Below are 22994 nucleotides of genomic sequence, written 5' to 3' on the forward strand. Positions count from 1 at the left end.
ATGTAAATTAAATTTGTTAAAATTTCTATATATAGATCAAGAAAAGTAACGCTCGAAATTAAATCGAGGAAAAGACAAAGTAGTGGATTAATCGATCAATTGTCTCTGTACTAATTTGAGGTAAGTTTGTATGTTTAATAAGGATTAAATTATATGTGTTTTAAATGCTTAATTAATATAATTGTGATGATACGACACCACTAAAGTTCTCGACGAGGTATCAAAAACGTATGAATCTCGGTTGAACCTTAAGAATAGATAGGATACAAATGACATGTCATTAGGGGTTACCATGATTTGGGTGCTAGTCTCGTACGTCCTACCAGTGCTGAGTTTCTGACATGTGTTACAGTTACTTTACAACTTGTGTGAGCAGCACCGTGTAGCTACGTCTTGACTGATAGCTTATGTGAGCAGACCAAGTGATGGCTCGAGAGTGAGCATCTATATGAGATATGAGATAGAGATGGTTTCGACCACGTATTGGCACTTAGTGTGCGAGATACCCAAGTATCCAATAGTATTCCAAATGGTTCAACGGGCATAGTGATGATTTGAGGTTACATGAGTTCGATTTGAACTACTACAGGTGAAATACGCGAAGTGATTTATAGTTGATATATAAATACATGGCTAACATGATTGTGATTGTGTGATAGGCTTTGGGCCAAATTAAGTTGCATCTATACTTTTATTTTTGTTTACCTAAATTGTGGATAATTTGGTAAGTTGTATTTAATAGTCATACGAACTTACTAAGCTTAATTGCTTACTCCGTTTTAATTTCTGTGTTTTATAGTGATTTAGAAACTCGCTCAGATTGAAAGTTATCGGAGATCGCATCACACTATCAAATACTCATTTTGGTACTTTGAACTTTATATTTTGGGTAAATGGCATGTATAGGTGTTTTAGCTAATGTAGCCTATATGACTTGTTGTGTTTTGGCCATTTAATTTGGGTTGAAAATGGTATATGTTTGGTTATGTAAATATGTATAAATGACCTTATGGTATGTGGTGTATAGTTGCTATGTGAATGCCTTATTTGTGATTTAGTAATTTAGGTACCAAATGGTTGAAATTGAGATATGGTATACATGTTGAATTTAGGCACCATGTCTCATATATGTGTTGACCATTTAGGTATATTTTGCAAGCATATTTTGGCATGTTATAAATGGTTTTTTGAGGTACCTAAGAGTATCATGATTGTGTGTGATATTATAACATGTTATAAACTTGATATTGGTTGGTTTTGAATGCCTATTTATGTCATGGTTGTATGAACATTGTTGAGCTTAGGTTGATACCAAATTGGGTGAGAAATATGGCTTGGAAAATAGCCTATTTTTTTCCACACAGGTAGAGACACAAACATGTGTCTCAGCCGTGTGTGACACATGGCTAGGTGGCACAGCCATGTGTCACCTGGTACTTCTATAGAAATCAAGTCAGTAGTTTCACACAGCCTAGCACACGGGCTTTGGCTTGGCCATGTGGCACAAGTCAGTATACTCTCTAATTTTCACACGACCTAGCACACGGCCTGACACACGGGCGTGTGAAGCCATTACGAAAGGTACACAACCTAGCATACGGGTGTATGGTCCGGCCATGTGACCCAAGTCAATGAGTTACATGGGTTCGAACATAGGATGGAACACGGCCGTGCGCCCCCATTTCGAATGCCCATACAGCCTGGGACACGGGTGTGTGTCCCTTGTACTTTGAAAATTTTCCCTGTTTTCCTAAAAATTTCAGGAGTACTCGGTTTAGTCCCAAACCACTTTTAATGTTTATTTTAGACCTCGAGGGCTTGTATTAGGGACTATATGATTGTGTACGAATGGTTTTTAAATTGAATGAGAAATGAATTTGAAATGTTCGATTGTTTGATCTATAAGTTCAGTAATGCTTCGTAACCCTGTTCTGGCGTCGGATATAGGTTAGGAGTGTTACACGGCTTATCGACGACTCTGAACCATGTTAAGTAATCATCAACTACCATCATGTTCGCTGAGGAAAATTGTTCGCAAACAGGTATAAATTGCAACATACGATCCCATGCCTGGATGTGCTCCTCGTGCCGCACCAGTCGATGTTGTCCTTCCTCCGCATTTCTACCTTGTGCAATTCCTTCAAGTCTTGCGGTGGCGGCAAAATTTGTTGCCTTCACTTAAACTACCTTAACACCCGGTTCGATTTGTGCATTTCCACCGTCGTGTACACTATCAATGGCACCTTCGCGTCCCACATCCGTCGATTTCCCAACACTTCTGGCAAGATACAGGATATGACATTGATGTCGGCGTACGACATCCATTCAAACTGATAAGCAAAATTTTAAATATCTTTATTTATGAATTTATTTTTACAAATCATTACATAATTAATATAGGTTCGAAAGAATAGGTAACTAATTCTGACCGTTGATCTAACAATAGCCTAATATCTTTTAGGACCTTGAGCAGTCCCACGTAGCTCGGCCTATGGTTCCATATGTACAAGCGATATGTTAGTCGAAACGTATAATAATAAAAATTATTATATAAATTATGTATTTGTTAATAAATGATGTTTACCTCGTCACCAATAGGAACATAACCTCGTCACCAATATGACCATATATGGGTTGGTCACCTTGGAACGTAGAAACAGTAGTCGCTATCAGACCTACGACTACAGCAGGAGCAGATAACCATCGATCGATGTCGACTTTAGGTTCGTGGCCTGACACATCTCCTGGTATAACGTGGACAATACGACAGATCCCCAACTTAATTTCCCGCAGTCATTGAAGTCCACTAGATGAAGTATCCACCTTACGTGCACCAAATTTTGAGATTTGTCAGGTAATAAAATGCCCCCGATTAACCTCATGATGTATGCTCGGGCGTATTGTTGTATCACCTTCTCTATTCGGTATTGACGGTCTTTAGGTAGCTCATCGAAATTATCATTCAACCAGTTTATCGATATTCGACCACCTTCAAACTTGTCCGGGATCTTCCCCAACAGTGACCGGCAGAGGGTCACTTTGTTCGAAATGATCCCAGATCCCGTGATGACTGGCTCATCCACTGGTAGACCGAGTTATAGCGCTATGTCTTTGAGTGTGATTGTACACTCGCCGCATAGAAAGTGGAAAGTGTGTGTTTTGGGCCTCCATCTTTCCACCAATGCGCTAATTAGTTGTAAATCGAGTTTGTAGCCTCCGAACATATAAGACATGTAAAAATCCAATCGCTTGTAAGTGGCCAGGAATTTCAGGAATCGCACGTTTTCCCATATTATGGATGAATCCCTCCAGAACATGATCATCCGCCTATTTACACAAAAAATTATAATTATAATAAAAAATTAATATTAAAATTATTGAAATTAATGAAATTTAAATTTCGGTCTTATTATTACTAATTGGGCGGTAGAAATATGATTGTCATCGAAGCGGATTAAGGAGGCGACCATTCATGAGAAATCAATTTAAAAGAACAAAAACGAGAAAATTAAAAATAAAAATATTTTTAAATAAAAATATCAAAAATTATTAAAAACGAGAGACTTGAGAAACTTGAGAAGGTTTGAGAGATTTTGAGAGAATTGAGAGAGTTGAGAGAATGATATGAATGAAAAAATGAAATTTGAGGGGTATTTATAGGGTTATAAAAAGGTTACCGTTAATTTATTTTTTACTGTTAGTGGCAACGTTTAAAAAGCCGTTAGGATTTAACTATTAGCTAAAAAGCGCGTCCAGCTGGAAGAGCTTTCTAGCCAAACCGGTCTATATCTCTAAATAAATTTAAAATCTAACTCAAAATCCTAATTTTTAAAAAACAGCCTTTAGGCCTCATTTTCCCACGATAGTTGGCATGATAAATTCCGTTGTCAATTCAGTTCCCAAAACAAAAGGAATATGTGGTTACATAGAGAGAGAGTGTGAGAGAGAAATGAGAATATTGAATTCTTAAAACTGAAGTAATTGAAGTAGACTGGGTTAAAGATCAAAGGTTGAAGAAACAAATTATTACCTCTAACTCTGAGCTCTACAGATCAAACGAACAAGAATCTGCAGAAGAAAGCATAGGAACAGGGAAACAAAATGAGGAGAAATCGTTTTTGTTTGGATGAGCAGCATTTTGTACTAGCTAGTCTAGCTGTTCAGTTTTCTTAACTATCCTCCAATTTGTTATTTTATTTCAGTTTTGCCCTTCTTAAATCAGCCTTGTAAGTTGTAAGTAACAAGTACATGCAATCTCATAAGACAAATTAAAGAATATACAAAGGTACATCATGTTAAAAGTATCGTCTTTTTATAAAAAAAATGAATAAATTGAGATTTATGTGAACAATTTTTTTTTTAAATGTAGAAGTAATAGCCTTTAAATGGGCAAAGTTTTTGTTTTGATTTTTAAGATTTGGTGGGCAAAGTTCATTTCATTTTCTTGTTTCTAAGGGTAAGAGTTAAGGTTGAGATAGATTGCTTGAGATGGTCTGAGCAGGTGCGGTGGTAGTCGATCAAGAGGCAAAGCTGCCTTATGGCTTCTCTCTTCTCTTCTTCACGATCCGACAATATCTCATCTTTTTCTTTGGAAAGCTTCTCCAATTCACTCATTGCTTTCAACGCCTTCAACTTTTCTTCTCCTTTTTCACTCAACTTGGCTTTCAAGTTTATCACTCTCTCCCTTAACAACTCATATTCCTCATGCATTTCTCTCATCTTTTGCTCAAGCTCCCTCATCTCTTTCAACATCTTCAACTTTTCTTCTCCTTCATCTCTCAACTTAGCCTCCAAACTGTTGAAAGCTGGACTGCAATGCAACATGGAGCCAGAAGCTTGCTACTGTCGAGACCAGCAGCTATCGAGCTCAGCTCATTTTGCTTGGTGCGCACGAATGTTTTTTGAACCGAATGAAGCAACCAACTTTGCTGTTTTGTTCTGATGTAATTTGGTTCGGTTCAATTTTAGTTTGTTTGTAATACTAGTTAAACTTAAGTTAGTGATAAGATCTTTTGATGTAATGGCTGATTGGTCAGCTATATTTGATTATTTTTGGCTAGTGATTAGGTTTGTATTAGTTGGGGCAGTTAAACACATTAGGTAACTGTCAATGTACATTGTAACTCTTTTATATTTCAAATTTGAATGAAAAATGTGGAACGTTCAGTTACAACTTTGCTGAGTATTCAATTTGATCAAATTTTTGCTTTGCTTTGCTCTTTCTTTGCTTCGATTCCTCTTGCTTCAGTCTTACAAAAACTGTGTTGTAACTTTGTTTGATGTTTGCTGCTGCCATTGTTCCAACAAATGGTATCATGAGCCCGAGTCTTTGAGGGGCCTTTGTATGCAATCTGTTGTGTTCGAATCAAAACCAACAGCAAGTTCAAAATTTGGTAAGATTGAAGCACTTAAAATCAGTTTAGCAGAATGAGTTTCACTCCACCACCTCCACCAGTGTTCACTGGAGAAAACTATCACATTTGGATAGTTAAAATGAAGACTTATCTCCAGGCACATGATCTTTGGAGTGTGATCGAGAATGATGCTAAACCACCTCCATTGAGAGCCAATCCCACCATTGCACAGATGAGGCAACATACTGAGGAGCGAGCCAAGAAGCATAAGGCTATGGCCTGCTTGCAAAATGGAGTCTCTGATGTGATATTTACTCGCATCATGGCCTGTGACTCACCAAAGCAGGCTTGGGAGAAGCTGAAGGAGGAGTTCATGGGGACTGATAAGACAAGGCAACAGCAAGTGATCAACCTCAGGAGAGACTTTGAAAATTTGAGGATGAAGGAGTCTGAGACCATCAAGCAGTACTCAGACAGGATAATGGCCATTGTCAACAGCATTAGGCTCCTGGGAGTGGACTTCACAGAGAGCAGAGTTGTTGAAAAGGTTATTACAACTCTCCCTGAGAAATTTGAGTCTAAAATCTCTTCACTTGAGGACTCGAAGGACTTATCAGCCATTTCATTGTCTGAGCTGATAAACTCCCTGTATGCACTTGAGCAAAGGAGGGCAAATAGGCAGGAGGAGAATCCTGAAGCTGCTTTCCAGGCTAAAGCCAGTGAAGGCTCGAGTGTGAGTGCAAAAGGCAAGAAGCCTTGGCACAATAGAAGGGTCAAGTCAGGAAGAGATGAAGCAAAAAGGGTGTTCCCACCATGTGTTCATTGCAAGAAGACAACACATTCAGAAAAGTATTGCTAGTTTAGGCCAGATATTCAGTGTAGAAAATGCAAGCAGTTTGGCCATGTGGAGAAGGTGTGCAAGGGCAAACCAAGGGAGGCTGCTCTGCAACAAGCTAGACCTGCTGAGGACATTCAAGCTTAAGAGGAGCAAGTGTTCACAGCAACTTGTTTTGTTGGCACAACCAAGGCCAGCAATGATTGGCTACTAGACAGTGGCTGCTCACACCATATGGCAGCAGATGAGAAGCTGTTCAAAGGCTTAGACAGAAGCTTCCACTCGAGGATTAGAATTGGAGATGGTAGGCTGATTGAGGCTAAAGGCAAGGGCAGTGTGTTGATTAGCACTGGTTCAGGTAACAAGCTGATCTCAGATGTGTTTTTTGTACCTGACTTAGACCAGAATTTGCTTAGTGTAGGCCAATTAGTTGAAAAGGGCTATACATTGGTTTTTAAGGATGGTTGCTGTATTGTTCAAGACATGAATGGTCTGGAGTTAGTCACAGTCTCTATGACTGATAGGTGCTTCATGCTGGATGTTAGCCAAATAGAAAGAAAGGCATACACCAGCCTTGTTGAAAGCACTGACTTGTGGTATAGGAGACTAGGCCATGCAAATTTTAGATCCATCGATCTGTTACATAGGCTGAATTTGGTTGATGACATTTCAAAAATTGAAGTTAGTGGGGATGTTTGTGAGGTTTGTCAGCTTGGTAAGCAGGCTAGACTGCCTTTTCCTGCTGACAGTGCTTGGAGAGCTCAAAACAAGCTCGAATTGGTGCACTCTGATGTTTGTGGCCCTATGAGAACACCTTCAATCAGTGAGAACAGGTACTTTGCCCTGTTTATAGATGATTTAACAAGGTTGTGCTAGGTCTACTTCTTGAAGCAAAAGTCAGAAGTGTTTGAAGCCTTCTACAAATTCAAGGCTTATGCTGAAAATCAGTCAGGCTGTAAAATTAGAGCCTTGAGGACTGATAATGGCTCTGAATATGTGTCTGAGAGATTTCAGAAGCTTTGTGACAGTGTTGGGATTCACCATCAGCTCACAACAGTCTATACTCCTCAACAGAATGGAGTCTGTGAGAGAAAGAATAGGACTGTACTGAACATGGCCAGGTGCCTCTTGTTTCAAGGCAAGCTTCCAAGTCAGTTTTGGGCTGAGGCAGTCAACACCTCAGTGTATCTGCTCAACAGACTGCCAACTAGAGCAGTCAAGGATAAGACTCCTTTTGAGGCTTGGCATGGAGTCAAACCTGTGGTAACACACTTAAAAGTGTTTGGCTGTGTATGTTATGCACTTATTCCAGTAGAGAAAAGGACCAAGCTTGAGAGCAGAGCAACTCCAGGAATCTTTGTTGGCTACAGCAGCAACAAGAAGGGCTATAGAGTGTATGATCCTACAGGAAAGAAGGTTTTAGTCAGCAGGGATGTAAAGTTTGATGAGGAAAAGGTGTGGAATTGGAATGGTGTTGAGGCTGACTTGTCTGAATTGGACCAGTTAGACTTGGTTGCTGAACCTGCAGAAGAAGGACCAAGTAATGATGCTGTCGATGATATACCAGTGAGGGGCACCAGAACTTTGGCTGATGTCTATCAGAGGTGCAATGTTGCTGTGATTGAGCCCTCAGACTTTGAAGAGGCTGCTAAGAACAGAAGCTGGATGAAAGCTATGGAAGCTGAGTTGGAAATGATCAACAAAAATCAGACTTGGGAGTTGGTGAGCAGACCAGAACACAAGAGGGTCATAGGAGTTAAATGGGTGTACCGGGCCAAGTACAATGCTGATGGCTCACTGAACAAGCACAAGGCCAGGCTTGTGGTGAAGGGCTACAGTCAGCAGTATGGTGTTGACTACCTAGAAACTTTTGCTCCAGTGGCAAGACTGGATACAATTAAGCTGCTGTTTGCTTTAGCAGCTCAGAAGCAGTGGAGAGTTCACCAATTGGATGTCAAATCAGCATTCCTGAATGGTTTTCTCAAGGAGGAGATCTTCATCGAGCAACCTGAAGGTTTTGAAGTTGTTGGACATGAAGACAAAGTGTATAAGTTGAGAAAGGCCCTCTATGGCCTGAAACAGGCACCAAGGGCCTGGTATGACAGAGTTGATGCTTACCTGACCAAACTTGGATTTGTAAAGAGCCTTAGTGAGCCTACTCTGTATGTTAAAAGGTCAGAACATGAAACCTTGCTGATTGTCTCCTTGTATGTGGATGATTTGCTTGTGACAGGGAGCAAAATTGAGCTCATTGATCAGTTCAAGGTCCAAATGCAGCAAGTGTTTGAGATGACAGATTTGGGGATCATGACTTACTTCCTTGGCATGGAAGTGCACCAGTCTGATCGAGGTATCTTCATCAGCCAACACTCATTTGCTTTGAAGATCCTAGACAAATTTTGCATGCATAACTGTAAAGCAGTCAGCACACCTGTGGCTCAAGGAGAAAAGCTGACTAGCAGTGGTGATCAGCAGAGAGTTGATGAGAGGCACTATCGAAGCCTAGTTGGTTGTCTGTTGTATCTAACAGCAACCAGGCCAGACATCATGTTTGGTGTCAGCCTGTTATCGAGATTTATGCATTGTAGCAATGAGGCACATTTGAAGGCAGCAAAGAGGGTCCTTAGATACATCAAGGGCACTGCTAGTTTTGGTGTAATGTTTGAAAGTCGGAACCAACTGAAACTAGAAGGCTACTCTGACAGTGACTGGGCAGGATCTCTCGATGACATGAAGAGTACCTCTGGATACTTCTTCACACTTGGATCGGGCATGTTTTGCTGGAGTTCAAAGAAGCAACAAACTGTTGCTCAGTCCACAGCTGAAGCAGAGTTCATTGCTGCAGCAGGAGCAGTTAATCAGGCCATTTGGCTAAGGAAGCTGCTTTACGACCTTAATGAAACTCAAGATGAAGCAACTGAAATTTGGGTGGATAATCAGTCTGCAGTTGCAATAGCCAAGAACCCTGTGTTCCATGGTAAGACTAAGCATTTTAAAATCAAACTGCATTTTGTTAGAGAGGCTGAACAAGCAAAGGAAGTCAGCCTTGTGCATTGCAGCTCAGGAGCACAACTGGCTGACATAATGACCAAGCCCTTAGGGGCTGCTCGATTTGAATCTTTGAGAAGTGCAATTGGAATGTGTTGCATACAGTCCAAGGAGGAGTGTTGAAAGCTGGACTGCAATGCAACATGGAGCCAGAAGCTTGCTACTGTCGAGACCAGCAGCTATCGAGCTCAGCTCATTTTGCTTGGTGCGCACGAATGTTTTTTGAACCGAATGAAGCAACCAACTTTGCTGTTTTGTTCTGATGTAATTTGGTTCGGTTCAATTTTAGTTTGTTTGTAATACTAGTTAAACTTAAGTTAGTGATAAGATCTTTTGATGTAATGGCTGATTGGTCAGCTATATTTGATTATTTTTGGCTAGTGATTAGGTTTGTATTAGTTGGGGCAGTTAAACACATTAGGTAACTGTCAATGTACATTGTAACTCTTTTATATTTCAAATTTGAATGAAAAATGTGGAATGTTCAGTTACAACTTTGCTGAGTATTCAATTTGATCAAATTTTTGCTTTGCTTTGCTCTTTCTTTGTTTCGATTCCTCTTGCTTCAGTCTTGCAAAAACTGTGTTGTAACTTTGTTTGATGTTTGCTGCTGCCATTGTTCCAACACAAACTCATCACTTTCTCCCTTAACAACTCTTCCTCATTTTCCTTCTGCATTTCTGCTACCAATATTTCCACGTTGCTCTTGGCCTGTTCACATTCGTCGATTATAGAAACACCCTCGTCTGTCACATTCGAAATGGGGGTGAGGTAATTCCTCTCGTCTTCTAACTTATCCACCATCGCATTCAATCCCGCCATTGCGGCTTTTTCTGCCTCCATTGTATCCCTCAACTGCCTGAGCTCATAATCAAGTGTGCCCACCCTTTGTTGGAGTGCTTCATTGTCTAGGTAGAGTGTTTCGATTTCTTGTTGGAGCCTTTCTCTTGTTAACTTGAAAATCTGTGTGTTCTCGTGCTGTATCCTTTCAGCAACTTTGATCCTCTGGTACAAAAGACGGATGCCATCATCAATTTTCTTGCCGAATTCTACTGCTAAATCCTCCATCTTCCTTTCTAGATTATGGTAATTAAGATTAGTAATATTTCCTAACGACAATCGTCTGACTAGCCTAGTTTTGGGCGGCATAGATTTGTTATTGTCTTTCTCTTTTGTCGTTGTTTGCTGATTTGAAATCTGCAACTCCAACGAGCTTTGCTCCGCCTTCAGGGAATCCAACTCGGGCTGCAGAAGGTCAACCTCCACTTTCATCTTAGCAATTTCGTTAGCCCTTTTACATTTGCTGTCCTCCTCAAGGCTTCTCTCTCGATATAATGTCTCCAGTTCTAGAATCCTAGCATTCAGTTGACCTTTTTCCTCTCTCAAGTGATTGATTTCACCAAGTTTTCTCTTCACTTCGTCTTCTGATTTATTCTTCTGTTTGCGTAGGGCATCCACCTCGGATTCCAAATCCATCACCTGCACTTGTAGGCCTTCATTTTCTTCTGCCATTATCTGCTCCACACCACTCTTTCTTGCTAATTCCTCTTTCAAGGTTTTCACTTGAATCAGATACTAGGAAACCTCTGTGGATTTCCTCTCTAGCACCATTTCTAGTTCAGTGTTCTGGCTACGTACCGATTCCAATTCCTGCTTCATTATATTTACCTCGTCAAATGATTCATATTTTTGAGATCGTAAATCGTCCACTTCGTTTTTCAGATTACTGACCCGAGCCATGGAATCCTCAATTTTTGATGTTAAATTGTTTTCATTGTCCTTGATTTGCTCCATGCTTTCCGTTACTCCTTCCTCCGAGTTGTGCACAAGCAGCGCCTTGTTTGTCTCTCTTTGCTGTTCCAGTTCAACTAGCTTACCACAAAGCTCAGCTTCCAATCCACTTTTCTTCTTGTGCTGAGATTCAAGCTCAGTTATCAAGCCAGCTAACTGCTCTGCTACCTGTCCCTTAGGCACTGTTCCAAGAGCAAAAAGTCTCTTTTCTAGCCCATCCATTTCGTTTCTCAAATCTGCATTCATGGTTTCTGTTTCTTGGATTTTACTTAAAGCAGCCCGATGGTCCGAATCTAAAGCTTCCTTCTCTTTTTTCCTACAGGCCAATTGATGTTTCAGGTCAGCAACCTCGGCGTATGCCTTTTTAAGTTCCTCCGCCATGTTGGTTGCCGTCCTTCTAAAGAAACTTCTATTGTTACTGAGTGCGGTGTTAATTTCTACATCCTCGGAGGAATAATATTCGGAATCCGAGCTGGAGGCATGATAAGAACAACTTCCGTTTCCGTTTCCCTCGCGAGCTTGCTTTCCAGGCTGTCGTATGAGATGATCATACTGTGCATACATCAACTGATACTGTTTGTGAAAGTCTTCTACAAGTCCAACAAGTTCTTGGTCCTTTTTCCCTCTGTTTCTCCTCTTAATCAGTTTCGAGATTCTTTCTATTTTTTTGTCTGCATCTGGAGGGCAGAAAAAGGTGAACTTGTGAATCTATAATCAACAGCCCAAATGAAGTGGCCATAGAAAAAAATGAAAAACTCAACCATGATCAAGTCATGTATATGGTATGCGCCTACTGGAAGATAGTGGATTTTTTTTCCTAGGTAAAATTGCTGACTAACATTGTCTTGCCTTAGCTAAATTATTCATAAAATGCTTGTTAGTATGTAAGCATGCACCCATTAAGAAGTGAAACCATATTAAAATAATAAGGAACTGTACTTTTGAATGAAAAGCCAATCGACCACTGATAAAACTTTCCATCCAATTGATGCAAGAAACTTTGGGTATTAGCATGATTTTACATCAAAATAACGTGCATCCTTTGGGATTCTAATTGCTTTTTACGAACCTGCTTTAGACATTTCCACTTGCTCCATGGTTTTGAGTATCAAGATAACCCTCAGAGATCTTTTGTCAGTTCTTATTGCTTCATCTCCAACATGAAATTTGCAGCAAATTTCACGAATGAATCCCCAAGCATAACCTATGCACTTCCCATCGCAAACACATCAAACTAAACCTTTGAAAATAAGGTGACATAACATTAATGAATTATTTTTGACATTGATCCATTCAAACATAGTAAAGTCCTTAAGCATGTCATCGAAAACAGTTTGGGCGATCAATGCATTTTAGATGGCTTACGGTTATTGTTTCTCCCTCTTTACTAAAATGCTTTCATCCAAGACAGTTAATAGAAGAAACTTAATTCCTCTGCACGAGAATTGGTATGTCGAACATTCATCGAAACTGCTAACAAAGACAAAATTCTTGCAATGATTTGGTTTTGACAAACACGCAATGAGGCACCCAAGTCAAAATTTTCAATGAATATGCTTCACCTTTTGAGTAATAATTAACAAATAGCCAAAAAACAAGAAAACCTACCATCACATGTAACTTTAAGTGAAAATTACATATACAGAACCTAATTCCGATTACCATCTAACAATAATGTTATAAGATGAACTAATGTATCGAATAAATGTCTTTCAGTTTTTTATTTTTTTTTGAAATGAAAATAAGTTGTTATATTTGAATATGTTTCGTTTCTGCTCCATTTTCGTGGAAAATCAAACTAAGATAGGAGAGGTTTTTCATTAACAAGAAACAAATACGTTGAAAACAAATCTTACCCAGAAATTGAAGGCGAAAATTCGCTCTGTCGATCAAAATGCAATGAAAAGAGATAATAATAATAATAACAAAGTAGGGAAAAGAAATTGAAAAAAATAGTAAAAAAGGGTAATTACAAATTCAATTTCTTTTTTATTCGTTTGTTTTGGGAGATTTTGGCGCTTCTTTTGAAACAAAATCCCTCCTGGGGTTTGGGTTTCTATTACAGTTAAAATGATTGAATTAGCCGAAAATAAAAAGAGATAAATTCCATTCATCAATTAGAAAAAGTAATGTGGTTAAAAAAAATTAAACACAACGCCACCTGGATGATGTCCCGCACTTTGCCTTTTGTCATTTCTTAATTTAGATTTTGTATGGATACTTTTACAAATAATTATTAAAGTTGTTATCTCGCTACGAGGGATACTTTGTAAAACCTTTTCATTTGTAAAACCTTATGATAAGAATTTAGAATATGTAAAACCTTCTTATTTGTATCGAAAGTTAAAAACCTTCTTATTATTATAATAATTTGTAAAAGTATCGATATGGTAACAACTTTTACTTTAGATAATGAGTTGGACTTGAGAAGGGAAGGTCTATAAGAAAAGGGTGGGCTATGAGGAGTTGAAACTAGTGCTCCAAGATGCTCTTTGATGCTTATGTAGGTAAGTATTTGAAGAGAATAAGGACACTAAGGATATCAAAGAATGTTGTTAGTAAAAGATGATCTCTAGTAATTGTTATACCTTTTTTCTTTATAGATGAACCTTACCTTTATTCCTCTTGTTACTCATGAGTCATTTTCTTGTATGAGAGTGAGACGTTGCTATTTATCAAGATCATGTTTTAAGACCCTATGTTTGTTGGCTAAAGCATCTTTATCTGACAAGGTTGTGCTTAAGGATCTTATACTCATCACCCTTTTACCTATTTGATTCTAATGCTTGTCAGGTTATGTAACACCCCTTAGCTCGTTAGGAAGACATGGCATGTATCATTCAGCCAAATAGACTCCCAACAGATTGGGGCATTACTGACGAATTCAAATCCTTCAACTTAACTTAAATCTTTGATAAAATAGTTATGATGGTTTCCTTTTTAGTTAAAAACTAATATTCTTCTTTCATTTTGTAATGCATCTTTAAATAAAGTAATAGGAATTATAAAAGAAAAGCTCTATTATCCAACCATTGCCTAGGTCTGGCGTATCCATAGAAAAGATAAGTTCATAAACTACAATTCAAGGGAGTTTGGCATACACTTTCATAGTAAGGGGCAATTCTTTTTCTAAGACAAAACAATACAAGTGACGAAGTTAATTGTAAAAGTTAAATACAAAACGTATGTATACACCATCCACCAAATAGCCATGCATGATACAAAAATAAATAAGTGGCTCACTCGCAATCGCAGTTCTGGCGTAGTCCCCTTCAACTTACTCCTCTTCTACTAGAAAAACGCTTGAAGAAGGATGACTGTCTTTGGACGTACTAATGTCCAGAGTGTGAATACTACAATAAAGTATAGAATGACAAGGCAGTATCCGCAAGTATACGAGTCAAGTTCTAAAATAGTTTTACAACGAAGTAGATGAGTACTTCGAGGATCATACCCAAAGAAGGCGAGTGCTAAATCAATTTTGACCTAAACACTAAAAGATCTAATTAGTACTTTAAATAAATTATAGTGCGAGAATATAAAAGAAACATTTTTAAAGTTTTTAGAGTAATAAAATAAAATAACATAAAATAAATAATTCAAGAGATAGAAGAGTAGAGTAAATCAAATCTCGATTATGGATGATTAGCTTGCTCCGGTAATCCCCATCAACTGTTGCTTCGGGTTCCTTGTCAATCAACTAGTTGCTACCCTAGCAGGATCTTCTGACCTTTCACTAACATAACGAGTCAACAAGAACTACTTATCTTCCGACCTCACAGTCTAGATCGGCTTGGAGTGAAGGTGTTCATGAATGTGCAATACCAATTTTGGGTTAATTCCTACCTTGATGACTTCTCGGGTTGGTCAGGCTCAGGGTTTGTTTTACGTTCTTCCTTTCCCAAACAGTTGATTCGTTAAGTAAACCTATAAAATAATTAATAGATCATACCTCCACTCACTAATCCCTCTATGAGGGATTAGTTCCTCATGGCTTTCAGAAACAATATGGAAAAGATAGAAAAATTAATCATAGTGAATGAATTGAAGTAGAGAGTTTAAGAAAAGACTAATTGATATTAATAATAAGCGCAAGTCCATAGAAGTTGATATTTTTCATAAATAAGATCTCTTGAAAGAAAACAAAGAACAAATAAACTAAACTCTAAAAAACCTAAGAAAGCAAAAAAAAAAAAAACAAAACTAAATCTAAGGAGAGAATCTAAGCTAATGGAATGGTGTACATAACATGTGTCAAATGAGCCTATTTATAGCCTTCAGGTGGTCGTCATCCTTAACCCTAGGTCAGCTAACGTTCTCGAGCTTTAAGTTTGATTGTACGAACTAAAATGTCCTTACTTCGTGTTTAATTTCCATCCTAGAGTCGATGTCGTGACACAATAGGACCTTTGTTGTGACAGAGGTGGTAGCATACTCCTTCTTAAGACGTCTTCAAAGGTATGTCGCGACACCCTCATTCTATGTCGGGACATTGAATGCAGTTTCTACTTTCTCCATTCTGCTCTCTATGTTATGACATCGAGCCTCCCGTGTTGTGACATAGTGTCCAGTATTGGTCTAAAATGCCTTCTAATGGTCTCCTGCACACTCACAAGGTACATTAGCTCTCCCTTACACCTTACTCGGCCCTTAAGGTCAATAAAATAATCAATTTGCACATTTTATTGATTGTAAGTAAAGCTAAAGAAACTTAAGTAAAATATAACGAAAATGCTTGTATTCAGGCTCCTTAAGTACGAAAACTAGTTTAATCTGCTACACCGAATTACGACAGATCAAACTCCCCCACACTTAAGTCATTGCTTGTCCTCAACCAATATAAAAGAAAATAAGAAATAAAGGTGACGACTCTTGAGCAAATATCATACAAGTATTGACTTTGGAGCATATGACTTAAGCATTTCATACTTACTAACAACTTTAATATGATAAGTATTTGACTTACCACTTTTGATCACAAACATCTAAGTTCAGTATGTTACAAAATATACAAGTATTAAGGGTCTCACTTGTAGGAATCCATCAATAAACCGTACAAATAATTTGATTAACTGAGTAGAATATAGATAGTCATTTATACATATGTTTAGTATGATGTCCATTCATGTATAAGGATGTTTAGGTCATAGAGAACTTTTCAGCTTGTAACGTTCTGAGGCTTAGGATAGGTATGAAATTCAAAACTGTAAGCCTCAAAAGGGTTACAAACATGAAAATAGTTTGGCACATCGTATTGATCTCTATTCTTTCCCCCTTAGTGACCCTTACCCGCTCACTGCCTTATTTCTTCTTCTCTCACCTTCCTTGTCTCTCAATGTATAGGAAATCATAACATGACATAGTAACTACGGCTAGCCTACGAGTTTTTCTGCACTAATGAATGAGTTTTTCTTTCTTTTATGACTTTTCTCTTTTTCAATACATCTCACTTATGAATGCTTTTTCGCTATTTTAAGACGTTTTTCTACTAGTACTATATATCACACCAATCTTTCCTATTTCACTCTATTTTTTCAAACTCCATCGTGATGTATCTACTTAAACCTCAATAAGTATGGCCAGACGTCTATAGTTGTGTAGTGTAGGACTAAAGAAAAAATGGTAAATACAAATTAACATTTAAAGCTCAGTGGTTTATAATGAGGTTCATCAAGAAGTGTCAACAGGCTCAAAGATCAGTACTAAAGGTGGAATATAAATAGGTAAGCTTTTTGGCTCTGGATGTGTTCCAAACAATGCCTTAGGTCATCCCTAAATATCTCAACATGCACAAACTTAATCAACCAAACAAATACAAAATCAACCATTTATCATTCATACTAGCATGCTCGTTTCTTTGTATTTTCTATATCACTTGGTACAATTGATTGCTTACTACCTATTTATAGTGTAACATATAGAACTTTAGTAGTCTAATGCTAAAAAATTTAAAATCACCTAGCATCATACAAAATTTATTCATAAACACAAGAAACCTATGTACATGCTCCTAACCCATCACTTGTATTTCTACAAGCTCAAGCACACCAGAGGACAAGAAAAAAAAAAGAAAAAAAATTTCCTATGTTTCCCTCCAAACTTTAGTTGACATATTGTCCTCAATGTGTAGGTTATAAGTAGATAAGGAAAGAAGTTACTCGATTGATCATGGTCGCTCCAACTGCTAATGGTGGGTGCTTCCTTCTTTGATCGTGTTAGCTCAAACTGTTTATGTCTCCTTCGTGTTGGGTTCTTACAAAGAAAACTTAAACAAGATGCAATAATAATAAAACTACTATTAGTCCTACTCCTACAAAGTTAAAATTAAAAAATATTCAAAAATTAATACAAGTTTTCAAAAATAAAAATATTCAATCATCCTCTTCAAAATCCATCTCTTCATTTTCGTCATCCTCATCATCCTCCTCGTTATCTTGCCCCCTTCTTCTTGTTCCGTATTTGTCAGCCCAAACATGTCAGGTGTATAATTGGGGACCCAGATGTTGTTTTGCCTAGCAAATTCTTGAAAAATTGTTTTTGATTCCTACATCTACTGAATAATCCAATCTAGCTTTGAATGACTACTCTAACCAACTTCTTATTGAGCTTGTGTCAACCTCTGAGATGAAGCTAGTGTAGCTGCCACTTCTTACTGTCACTTGTTCCAATCTTTTATCTATTTGGCTAGTAGCTCAATGTATTACTGGAATAATGTGTCTTCGATGATACTTCTAGAAGGTTTCAGTGACTGATCAGTGGATGTCATAGGTACCCGCCTTTTTGCATAAGGTTGTTACTAGATGAAGAAAGAAAACTCTCACCTTCTAGCTACTAATGCATCTCTTCATGTTTTGGTGGATCCATTTACCTATACAGACCTGCTTTTTCTATAAAATAGCATAGAGTAAAACTGCTCTAAAAGTATTAACATTAGAAACATTTAAAGCAGGTACTATTCGCGTACACACAAATTGAATCCACATCTTAGCCTCTAGAAACATAATAGCTTGATGAAAGGATACGAGAACATTGGTACCTAAACGATATTTCCATTCACCTCTTCCTTCAGTTAAAAAGTTTATAATGTTATCCATATCTATGTCTCAAAAGTATTCCAAATCTGTTTCGTCAATAAAATCGTTTTCATAGTATGAAGCATTATAAAAGTGTTAAATTATTCGGGGGGTTACTCGCACCTCTTTCCCTCGCACAAGTACTGATTCCCACATATGGCCTTCAGTATTTTTATGCGTAAAATTCTTGAACAATAGGGGCCACAACACTTTCTTTAGGGATCCTCCAAAAACGTTCCCACCTGTGATATCTGACTAAAGGTCATATTTCCTTACAAAAAATCATAGATGGATCAAACCCCCTCTCTTGAATGAATGTTTTTCCTTGAAGTTCATTAAAAATATTTTTCAATATTCAGATTTAGAAAGCTAGAGGAATTTTGAACCATCGATGAATCCATTTCCACAGTTCACCTCACTTTCCTAGGAGGCATGATATTTCAATCCTAATGAATTACTAAGAAAAAAATTCAATAGATCAGTAAAAAGTTGAATTTAGGAACCCTTAGCCTTAATTATATAGTCGAAGTTCGTTTGAATTCCTTGTTTTCCCACGATGTTTGTGTTCTTCATTGCACAGAGGATGATTGAAGAGTTTGTAAAAAGGAAATAGAATGTTTAAGAGATTAAGGATTTAAGGTTTAAGAAATTTTGAGATATTTGAGAGAGTTTGAGGAATTAGGGGTCAAGAGGTGTTTTAACTAGAAGTAAATATGGTTTTAGGTTATAAAATAGATTTTTAAAGGGTTAAAAATCGGGTTGCGGAAATGGGTCCGGTCAACATTGCAGAAAATTGTAGTGATGTTGCGACACAGGGGTTCCATGTCACGATGTACCGATCAGTTTGGAAGTCTTGGAGAAACTGGTTGCTATGTTACGACCTGTTGGTGCCATGCCGCAACATCATTGAGTTCTTAATCAATATTTGTATTCTGTACATGGTGTCGTGAAAAACGATTACTGTGTCGTGACACCGAATCTATTTCAGCCCAAAATTCCATTTTGAGGTTGTCTCGATCTAAATATTTATCAAATAAATGTTAGAATCAAAGTTCCACTGTTAGTTAAATATACAATAATTTACAACAGTTTAAGCAATTCAAACATTTTTAAGTTTTACTGTCGGATTTGTAACCAGTTCACTAATGGATATTTTTATGTTCTGTTGATATTAGTCCATCGCCAATTGTACCATTCCACTTGTGCTCGTTTATTCTTTCTACATGCATAAAAAGAAGAGTGTCTCTTGGCTCGAGGATGTTAGAAATAAATTTTTTTTACATTTCTCCCCTAACTTCCTCCTATCTTCATCGCTCGGTTGATGGCCACACTTAAAAGTTTCAGTCTCACCATTAATTTTCATAATTAATTTTTTTTTCTAAATCAATGGTGGATCTAGAAGTGGATAGAAAAAGTCTTCCTAATAAGATCGATATCTCACGATATTCTTTGAAATCAAGTACCACAAAATCTACGGGGATGATGAAGCTTCGTACCTTGACCAACACATAATCTAATACCCCTTTCGGATGTATTGATGACCTATTAGCTAACTATAACGTTATCTGAGTAGTTTTAAGATCCCTTAACCCGAGTTATTCAAAGCTTGATAGCGGAATTAAATTAATACTAGCTCCTAAATCGCATATAGCTCTATTAAAGTGAATACTTCCTATCTCTATGGGAATAGTAAAACTCCCTAGGTTTTTCAACTTTTAAGGTACTTGTCTTGAAATAATCACGCTACAGGAAGCACTTAAATCAACTTGTTCTCCTACCTTGATTTTCTTATGTCTTGCCATCATCTCTTTTAAAAACTTAGTGTACTTCGAAACCTTCTCAATTAATTTGATTAAAGGTAGGTTAAAATTTAATGTTTTAAACAAGTTTAAGAAACTTACAAATTCATCCTCATCCCGCTTTTTTCTTTCTTCTAATTTTGATGGGAACAGGACCTTTGTGATTTCGGCATCTTTAGGTGTTTCTTTTCCTATCTCAACTGCTAGTGCAGTCTATTTCTCTAGTTCAGGTTTGTTTCCATCTTCTAAGGAGTTACCTTCAGGTTTATCAATATTGTCCACATTTACCTCTAGGGTAGGTATTTCTGGGCTACTCAGTACTCTGCTCGATCGGAGAGCTATAGCCTACACAGGCTCCTTACCTTTGCTCCGTGGGTTATCTTTCGTGTTATTAGGAATACCTGTGCTAATTTATCTTTTGATCTCACCCATCATGCTCATCAATTGGCTCATCTGATCCTTGTTCTTAGTTAATGTTCTTGTTAAGTTGGTGCACTCAGACTGCACCTGCTTGACATATGTTCTCACTAACTCCATTTCTCCCTCGATTCTGTCTAATCGTTGACCACATGCAATATGGTCACTAAGGTTTGCCTTATCCTAAGGTTTCAGCAAATAAGGAGGTTGGCAATTAGTGTTCTAACTTGATTTGAACAGTTACCTCCTTAACAAGACTATTGATATACTGGAATAATGACTTGACTCCTCTATGCATAGAAAGTTAGAAGCAGATTCAATACGGTTAAGTCTATCAACTATTTACTGATACTTATCATCCTCTTAGATAGCTTTGACCATAGCAGGTTTCTGGCCATATGTAAAGCGTTCAATTGGCCACTGGCAAGAGTTTACTACCATGTTCTCAATTATTTTGTATGCATCCTCGTATGTTTTATTCATAAGGGCTCCTCCTACTGCTTCGTCTAATCCAAATCGTACATTTGCATCTAGCCCATTATAAAATACCTGTAGTCGCATCCACTCAAGAAATTCGTGGTGTGGGCATTTTTGAATCAACATTTTGAAACGTTCCCACGCATCATAGAAACTTCCTCCCTCAATCTCTATAAAATCATCAATCTCTTATCTTAATTGCACTACTTTGCTAATCAGGAAAAACTTCTGTAAGAACTTTCTAGCGAGTTCATCCCATGTCGTGATAGAACCTGGTGCCTGCAAGTCTGTTGGCAAAACGAGTTTGGAAAATGCAACGAAAAATATATTTAGGGAAAAACTAGAGTTTTAAAACTTTTTCCAAAATAAGATATTGGTTGTGAAGTCTAAAGTAGTAAACACTTAATCAAAATTGTGCCTTTTCGATTTGTCTAGGATGAGCGCTTCGACCGAGAAGTCTTCTCCGCTATCCTCAAGCTCACGTCTACCGAGTGTGGACTCACTTCGAATTAGAAAATTTTTCACAAAAATTTTTAGTGGGATAATTTTGTAATATCTCTAAACTTTTGGGTCAAGTTGTAAATAAAAAAATATCTCTAGAAATTTTCTAAAATAATCTCTTCAGAGAATTTTCCCTCTACAACTTTCTATTTAATTCAAGTGCGTGTAAATAATGACCAAAGACTCTCTTTATATAGGGAGAGTTTAGAGAATTCAACTATTATTAAACTTAATCACTTTAATATTAAATTAATATAATTTAATATTAAATCTTATTAAAATAATAGAATGTTTATCTATAAGATAAACATTAAATTTAATTTAATATTAAGATAATCACTATAATATTCAATTAATAAAATACTATTAAGATAAGTATTAAATTAAATTTAATATTAAACTGTTAAAATAATATTAATTTTAGAATAATTAATCTAAAATCAAATTCTCTGGTAGAGTCCCAGTAGGAGTGCAACTCTTCCACTACTCAACCACCTACGACCAACCGCTGTTGACCATCGGGATGTCATCGGCCATTGGGATGCCATCGTCGCAGCCACCAACACCACCTTGTCCGGTGATGTAGGTGCGACACCCTTACGGCACCCTGAGCTGGTTCAACTATTGTCGATTCGGTTTGGGTCAATGACAACTGACCGGTCCGGTCCAGCCATCGGTTGGACCGTCGGCCTGGTTTCACATACCAAGCCTGGTTCGACCAATTTTTAATTCTTGGTCTTGGTTTTTGGCTCTCGGGCCCAATTTACGATATCAGGTCCAATTTTCAAGTTCAATTGCCCATTGGACCATTTATCTGACTTGAAAATTAACTTACAAAAATATAATATTAATTTTAATTGATTTGATTATTTTAATTTTACTTGATCTAAATTAATTTTTTTTTCAAAAAAATCACTTAGATTTTTCGAATTAAATTTTCAAAAAAAATCTTTAATCAAATTCTCTATTTGAACAATTCTCACAACTACCTAATTTAATTCCACATCAAATAATTCGACGCAATTAAATTATTCCCAAAGTCGTAGAATTTTCTTCTGATTCAAATGCAGTCCGATCGAGCTTTTGTTGAGCTAGCGGAGGGACCAATTGGACATATACAATTAGGTTGTAGTGATTGCAATTATATCCAGAAGCATCGTTCCTATAATTCGCAATTACTTAATCATGGAGTCAGTCCACAAGAAGTACCATAATTGAAAACTCCTTATTGTATACTCTTTACGAAAGTAATTCATCCAATTACTTTTTCAATGACCTTGTCATGTATGTGTTACCCTCATATGGTATCCTTGATTCCTTTGAGTTTAATCCGTTCACTCAATACAATCTTATTTTATCTCATTGTCACTATTGTGTCTTCTTAATTATTAATATGATTACTTTCAACAAATGAATGTGATAAATTGCTCGTTCGAGAACAAGCAACCCGTGACCACGTTCCATATTTATCAATCCACACAATGCCAATGATAGGATATCATTAACTCTTTAATTGAGTTATTAATTCTATTGTTGCTAGCAAAGTCATGCCATAAACAAGTCATGTACCCATCATACCAGCTATGGGCTTGATTATCTTTAGAGCATAAGCCTCCACTTATATCAAAGTACATGTGTTGCATACGCATGGTCAGTGACTAACTAAGGATTTAGGTAAATCGCACCATTAACATCATAA

The 22994-nt window shown here is 37.3% G+C and overlaps 1 non-coding gene and 1 pseudogene across 1 annotated transcript; one reads left to right on the top strand and one right to left on the bottom strand.

Annotated features, from left to right (window-relative positions):
- Positions 1-4417: 4417 nt before the first annotated feature.
- On the bottom strand, positions 4418-12837 carry LOC107910034 (COP1-interactive protein 1-like; annotated as a pseudogene).
- An 8051-nt stretch (positions 12838-20888) lies between these two features.
- LOC121220429 (small nucleolar RNA R71) lies at positions 20889-20994 on the top strand. Its single transcript, XR_005917631.1, has one exon. It is a non-coding gene; the product is annotated as a small nucleolar RNA R71 (small nucleolar RNA).
- The last annotated feature ends 2000 nt before the right edge of the window (positions 20995-22994 follow it).

This window comes from Gossypium hirsutum, chromosome D08 (assembly GCF_007990345.1).
Source record: "Gossypium hirsutum isolate 1008001.06 chromosome D08, Gossypium_hirsutum_v2.1, whole genome shotgun sequence".
Taxonomy (NCBI): Eukaryota; Viridiplantae; Streptophyta; class Magnoliopsida; order Malvales; family Malvaceae; genus Gossypium; species Gossypium hirsutum.